This window comes from Ipomoea nil, unplaced genomic scaffold (genome assembly GCF_001879475.1).
Source record: "Ipomoea nil cultivar Tokyo-kokei standard unplaced genomic scaffold, Asagao_1.1 scaffold1509, whole genome shotgun sequence".
NCBI classification, from domain to species: domain Eukaryota; kingdom Viridiplantae; phylum Streptophyta; class Magnoliopsida; order Solanales; family Convolvulaceae; genus Ipomoea; species Ipomoea nil.
The window spans coordinates 2,648,833-2,657,371 of NW_017617937.1; positions in this window are offsets into that span (position 1 = coordinate 2,648,833).

The window sequence follows — 8,539 nt, forward strand, 5'->3', positions numbered from 1 at the left end:
ATTACTTTTAATATTTATGAAGTACTATGTTGTGCTATTGTTATGGATCTTAAATATCTAATACTTTATATAAAAATATGTAATTTTGATTGAACTATAGAAATATATTACGTGTTTTTCAAATATATATATATATATATATATATATATATATATATTACATTTTTGTTTAAATAATATTAATTATGAAACCTCACACACAATCAACTGTTATATTATTTTTTGTATTTAATATTACCAGATGCTCTATTAGTTCACAATAAAAATTAATTAATTTTGTAAGTAATCAATAAAAATAAAATAAACTTTTTTTCCGGAAAAACAGTACTTTTCATAATTAATAGGAGCTTTTACCCCAGCAATTTTACAGGCAAGAAAATGACATCAGTCTCGGGCCCGTAGCTTACGCTAGTAGTACACTACTGAGTCGAAACTCCCCATAAAAGCCGCTTTTTGTGCTCCAAACGCGGCCTTGAATATTTTATTTACGAAGTAATTACAATAATAATTGATTAATTTCACTTGGACCCCTGAGCATTAGGCTACTTACATGCCATTTACACTCTAGGTCCTTGAATTATAGGAAAATAAAATTTTGCATCTCCAATTATACTATCGACATTTATCTCTCTTCAATTGTCTACAGAGAAATTTTTGCCATATGAAATTATATTTTTAATCTAACCATAATATCATTAAGGGACGAAAAAAGTCATTTCATAGACAATTAAGGAATGAAAAGTGTCGGCAAATATAATTGGAAAACAAAAAATTTTACTTTTACCAAAAAACATCAATTTTTCCATTTTTATATAAGATATTGCAAAAAATCTCATAATAAAATTTCAAGGTGCACATGATGAGAAATAAACAATGGTTAATTAAGCACTTACACCTGGTAGGATGGTATCATGGTACAACCCAAAAGTTGAATAAGAAAGACTTAGTGTCTACAAACCTAAAATTTCCTCTAAATTAAAGTTTTTTTGATTTATACTTACAGTTCAAAATAATGAAATGCATACATATATACGTACATGCATGCATTTCTATATGCAGGAATATTTGATTTGCAGCATATATTATATTACACGTGGGAGGGTGAATAAATAAAAATATTAGGGCAATTTGGAGTAGTATAACAACCAACCATAGGGATAGGTCGGAGTTTCTATTTTGTGTTTTTTAAAAATAAGATTTTTATCTATGGTGAGAAAATATCGTAGTCACTATTTGATGGGGTGTATGAGGTGCCCTCTTCCTTGCAATTAATGATAAGTGCATTTTTGCCCCAAAAGGGTGCTCAAGCAGGTGGAGCATAATTTTTGTATCAGAGTGTTACAAGTTCAATTATTTTCAACATGAATCCGTCAATAAATGACGAACCCCATTATACAGATGCTCTCTCTGTTGGCTCTTACTCTTAGCCTTTCCTGCTTTACTGCTTGGAGGAAGAGAATCAGCACAAGATATGATGACAGGGAGGGAGTTCGATCAAGAATAGACAGAAAAAAAGGCTGGCGCACACGACGAAGGAGGACAGAGGGGGTTAAGGTCATAAGTCAACCAAAAAGACTTCTTTTTCTTCCTTCTGGTGGATCAGCATACCCGCCACCATAGGGGAGAGGTAATTCAATTGAGAGAGAATCTATCAGTTACTTATCTCGGCCAAACTCATCGTATAATATAAGATCTTTCTAGTGCGGTTTGCCACTCATATGTAATTTGCAGGCTAGAAGTTGGGTTTACACAGTGCACACTTCAGGTGGGGAGAAGTGTTCCTGTGTGGTTGTGCGGTTGACGCACCTTAAGCATTAAAATGGTGCATCTTAAGTACACGTACAAACCACGCACCTTAATTAAGCACACTTAGGGAGGAAACTAATTAGACCAATTTTTTTTAAAATTTTAATTTTTTTTTTTTTTTGTAAACTAGCACCAGTAACCCAATTGCATATGAGACAACCAATAAAAAAAATGGGCAAGCAATATGAAGACGAAGACAATGACAAACATATCTAAAAGTGAATTAACAAAACTTAGAGTAGTTCCAACCAAAAGTAGTATCAACTACTTAATACCATAGCAAATACAATAAGTATTTAAATAATATTTTTTAGGGAAAATGGCACTTTTTACCCCTGAGTTATATACTTATAGCACTTTTCCCCCCTCAATTATTTAGGTAAGCACATTAGCCCCCTCAATTATTCTAAAAGTGGTGCTTTTCCCCCCCTGATATATTAAATTGACATTTATACCCTTAAAGTAAACATTTTATTTATTTTACTACTCCAACAAATTATTGCGTATACGTAGGGATGACCACGGTTCGATTTGAATTGAACCGGATTCTAAAGCAATCGAATTAATAGTTTACGGTTATAATTCAGATCTAGAACCCAATATTTAAATGTCAACTTATTAAAATTATGTATCAAAAAATTGAATCTTGAACCGTGAACCAGCGGTTCCGGATCTGATTCGCGGTTTTGAACCGTCTTTATTTTAAAATTTTATTTTTTATTTTAAAATAGTCTTTCAACAATAAATGTATTTTATTTTTTTTCGGAACATGAACCGTCCGTTCCGGTTTACGATTTTAATAAACTCTAAATATCGAATTTCGATTCTAAATTGTAATTGGAATATTTCGGTTTGGTTGCTATAGTGTTTGTTTAGTTTGAACCAAATTATAGTCATAATTTGTTGGAGAAAAAAATAAATTAAATATTTAGTTTAAGGGTAAATATGTCCATTTAACATTTCAGGGGGAAAAACAGCCACTTCAATAACTTAGGGGGAAAAAATGCTATAGGTATATAACTCAGGGGGAAAAAGTGCCATTTTCCCTATTTTTTAAGTGCAAATTAAACATTAATTTTAATGTCAACTATAATGAACTTCTCTTATATAATCTTACAGGGCGTTTGGTTGGAGGGAGGGAATTATGTGGGAAAGGAATTGTAATTCCATGGGAGTTGAATTACTGGAAATAAAGTTGGAATTTAAATTTCAATGTTTGGTTGGCAGGAATAAAATTACTGGGAATTTCAATTCCAATGTTTGGTATACATGGGAATTGAAAGGGAATAAGTAGTATAAAGTCAAAAATGTCCATTATTGTTGTTAGACATTAATTTTAGGTTAAAAAGGAAGGGGTAATTTTGACCCATCACTATCTTTTTTTCCCAGGAATTAAAATACCAGGGGGGGCATGGGATTTTAATTCCATGAAAATGGGAGAATTGCAATTCCCTCCAACCAAACTACGGAATTTAATGGTCTTTGGAATTAAGTGGGAAGGGAATTTAAAATCCCTCCAACCAAACACCCTGTTACAGTAATATACTTTAAATTACTTATTTAAATACAAATATTGGGCATTAAATCAGTTATGCAATGCGCGTGAAAAACTAGTCATTTGTATATACTTTATAGTATAAACGACTAATTAATTTTGTCACTTTGTGGATGCCACACGTTTAATTTGGCCGTTATCCATGAACAAAAAGGCTAACTTTTCTTCTCCTTAATTTTATTCTCCTCCCAACAATAGGCAAAAAAAAAAAAAAAAAAAAAAAAAAAAAAAGAGAGAGAGAGAAATTGAGAAAAGACTATATGATATGATCTTCAACCACTTTATATACATAATTCTATTAAAAATAATCTTATATAAGCTTTTGTAGCAGATAAAACTTGAATATATTGGTCGGATGAATAAACCTCATGTAGTAGGTATGCATGCATGTATATATAGCAAAGGTTTATAGTAATTGGACTTGTTCAAATTCCCGACTGGAAGGACAATAGAAGAAAATGAGATCAGAAACGTCAAAGTCCAAAAGGTTAGTCTAATTTCGGAAAAGCTAATAATTAGGAATCTTCTGGAGATACATACATACATAGGTTATAGGTGCCGTAAAGGGTGGTCGGAATGAACGTGGAATATTTAGCATTCGGCCGCAATTGTTTGCTTTGCGGACGTTAATTATATTAATGCTGGCGGGTAACTAAGACCATTCCAAATTCCAAGTGGCAAGTGCATGCATACAAAATAGATTTTTTTTCCCCATGAAATTTATGAGTATAATATAATGTATTAATTAATAAAAATTAGATATAACATTGTAAACATTGTTCCAAAAAGATTGAATACCTAATCCCAAGACCCCCACACTCTGACTTGATAGAGCATCTAGGAGGATGTAAATCATGGTAACTCAGTTGAACACAGAGGTTAAACCTTTGCTTATTGTGCGCACAAGGAGCCCCCTTACTTTAAGAGGTTGCTCTCACACTGCCACGGGTGAAACCCGATCCTAGATCACTGTTCCCAAACTTCACTTCTATGACTAATTGAGCTGCCCATACGTGCATAACATTCTAAACAAACGAGACTAGTTACACTCATAAAATAAAGAATATAAGCAATCTTGTCTTGATGATGATATTGAAACGAATTAATGACTGTTTTGGTCCTTTGACTATGTCGTAATTACCAAATTAGTTCTCGATTATCAATTTTGACCAATTAAATCATCAAATATTGATTTCGTAACTTATTTGCTCCTTCGTAATTATCAATTGATTCTCGCTCAGTTTGATGCCGGACCAAATCGAATACGAAATCAATAGTTGAGAATTTAATTAGTCAAAATTGATAGTTGAAGACCAATTTAATAATTACGGCATAGTCGATGCGAGTTGGGGTTTCTCAAAGCAGGTTTGAATTTGTACTCTTTATGTTGAAACTATTACATGGCGTTTGGTTGGAGGGGGGAATTATGTGGGAAATGAATTGTAATTCCATGGGAGTTGAATTACTGGGAATAAAGTGGGAATTTAAATTTCAGTGTTTGGTTGACAGGAATAGAATTACTGGGAATTTCAATTCCAATGTTTGATATACATGGGAATTGAAAGGGAATAAGTAGTATAAAGTCAAAAATGTTCATTATTGTTGTTAGACATTTATTTTAGGTTAAAAAATGAAGGGGTAATTTTAACTCAGCACTATCTTTTTTTCCCAGGAATTAAAATACCGGGGGGGACATGGGATTTTAATTCCATGAAAATGGGGGAATTGCAATTCCATGGAATTGCAATTCCCTCAAACCAAACTACGGAATTTAATGGCCTTTAGAATTAGGTGGGAATTAAGTGGGAAGGGAATTTAAAATCCCTCCAACCAAACGCCATGTTAGGGTATGTTGTATGCATGTTAAAAAAAAAAAAAACAGTAAAATAAAAATTTTTGAAACTCTTGAACACTTTTTTAAATGACATATTGTATTATTGCTATTATAAAACTAATCCAAATTCAACTCTAGTCGTGCCAATTTTGCAATTGTATTAATAATTTATTTATTTACTATCTCAAACTGCAGAGTTAATAAGTTAAATTATTTTTCTACATGAAAACAAAAAATTCTAATTTTCTAATTTATTTTTTAGAAAAAAATAATTGAAATTTTGAGTTGGTATTAATGTTTAAAATATATACTTTATCAATGGAAAATTACTGTCCATTTTCCTGGAAGTTGGAGAATGGAGAATATGGAATTTAATTTTTTTTTTTAATATTCTTTAATTTTTAAAGGGTATATATAGGTGGATGAGTAGTATGTAATGGTTTGACTCTCTTTTTTTCTAATCTGATCTTCAACTTGGTTTGGGCATTAGAGAATTAAAAATAATGAAAAAAAATGGTGAAAAATAAAATTTTATTTTCACACTAAACACGCCTTCATTTCTTCATTGATTATTGCATTTACTGAAATTGTAACAAATATCAACTACAAATCAATTATGCAACGTATTAATTATGGAGTATTATATATTGTTGTTGTTGTTCAATCAAACATTGAATCAAAATTATTGGATAACTACATTAAATTTTCATTAATTGAAATTGAATTTAACAATGCCTAACAATTTAAAACAATTAGTAAGCGGATTGCTAATGCAATTATAATAGATATATTTTCAGTTTAGACAAAACCCTTGATATATATAGGTAAGAGTAATGAAAATAAAGCTAAGTGTAGTAAATCTATACTATATATAATAACAAAATCCTGAAATTTTAACTTCCCGCCCAATTCTTAAAAATTCTTTCTTCCCAATAAAATATATTGATTTCTATTTTCCTATTCGTACAATAATTCTGGGTAAAAATTCTATTCTAAAATTATAAAATAGTGTAATACAATTCCCTTTTTAATCTATCTATACTATATATAATAACAAAATCCTGAAATTTTAACTTCCTGTCCAATTCCTAAAAATTCTCTCTTCCCAATAAAATATATTGATTTCTACTTCCCCATTCGTACAATAATTCTGGGTAAAAATTCTATTCTAAAATTATAAAATAGTGTAATACAATTCCCTTTTTAATCTATCTATACTATATATAATAACAAAATCCTGAAATTTTAACTTCCTGTCCAATTCCTAAAAATTCTATCTTCCCAATAAAATATATTGATTTCTACTTCCCCATTCGTACAATAATTCTGGGTAAAAATTCTATTCTAAAATTATAAAATAGTGTAATACAATTCCCTTTGCACAATCTATACTATATATAATAACAAAATCCTGAAATTTTAACTTCCCGCCCAATTCCTAAAAATTCTCTCTTCCCAATAAAATATATTGATTTCTATTTTCCCATTTGTACAATAATTCTGGGTAAAAATTCTATTCTAAAATTATAAAATAGTGTAATACAATTCCCTTTTTAATCTATCTATACTATATATAATAACAAAATCCTGAAATTTTAACTTCCTGCCCAATTCCTAAAAATTCTCTCTTCCCAATAAAATATATTGATTTCTACTTCTGCATTCGTACAATAATTATGGGTAAAAATTCTATTATAAAATTATAAAATTATAAAATAGTGTAATACAAAATCCCTTTGCACAATCTATACTTCTATACTATATATAATAACAAAATCATGAAATTTTAACTTACCGTCCAATTCCTAGAAATTCTCTCTTCCCAATAAAATATATTGATTTCTACTTTCCCATTAGTACAATAATTCTGGGTAAAAATTCTATTCTAACATTATAAAATAGTGTAATACAAATCCCTTTGCACAATCTATACTATATATGATAACAAAATCCTGAAATTTTGATTTCCCGCCCAATTCCTAAAAATTCTATCTTCCCAATAAAATATATTGATTTCTACTTTCCCTTTCGTACAATAATTTTGGGTTAAAGTTGGGAAGTGTTAAAAGTTCGGCAAGGCATAACTTTTGACTCGGTTTTCCGTTTTGGACAAAATAATTTTGAAATCGCGTATTTTTTTGAGATCTATCCACTGCAAACTGCCGTAGGCGGTTTGGTCCACCAATTTATATAAAAAAGATGCTTTATTAAATAGTTTCTAAGAAAAAAATATGAGAACCTTATGTTTCATTAATGATTTTTTTAATTTTTTAATTAAAAAATTGTCCCGTGCATTATTTAATAATCTCTCTTTATAATTTGTCAATTTATTTAATTATGGTAAATTAGGGAATAATTAATGATGGTAATAGAAATCCTAGAAGAATATAGAATTGAAGTATATTTTATTATTATTGTTATATTATTATTGTGACTCACGGAATACAGTACAAGAATATTTAATTATGGTTATATTATTATTGTGTGCCTCACGGCCATTATATACTAACAAAACTTGAAAACAAACTAATAATAATAATAATAATAATAATAATAATAATAATAATAATAATAATATAAGTGATAAAAATAATATCTAAAAGTAATTAAGTGTTAATAATAATAGTAAGAATATTAACGTAAGAATTATAACATAGAATAAATCGTAATAATTAACAACTATATTCTAGGATTAAATTTGGAATTGTCACGAAAAATAAGCGACCTCTGGTGAAGTTAACTCTTAAATAATTATATATCGATTTAAATATTCTTAATATATTACAAAAATTCCATTACGTGCATCGCACGGGTGAAAATACGAGTATACTAATTATTACATCTCCTTTATTGCAAACAATAATTTGGTGCGAGAGTGATAAGTCATTGCCGTCTGTTAGTCTATCTTATTATTATTATTATTATTTCTATATTGTATAGTTTCTATTCTAGTGGTGATAGATTAGTTGACTTAGCCTTTTCTATTAGTTAGGATTAGTTAGAGTTTCTTTCATCGATATACTCTGTAATCCTATCTTCTGTTGCAATCTATCTGAGGTAATTTCTCCAATCTGGTATCAGACAGGTTATCCGATCCTCTCCAACCTCCACCACCAATTTTCCCACCCAACTATAATTAATTGATAATTATACACTACTGAAAATTATGAAATTTCCGACCACCTGAAAGTTATCTTAAATCAAGTCGAAAGCCTTGTTCCGACCACTTTTAGTATCCGGAAAAACCTTTGTTGCTATTTCCGACCACTTTTTGCTTTCGATTGGATTTAAGATCACTTTCAGGTGGTCCGAAATTCTATAATTTCCAGCCGTGATAACTTCAA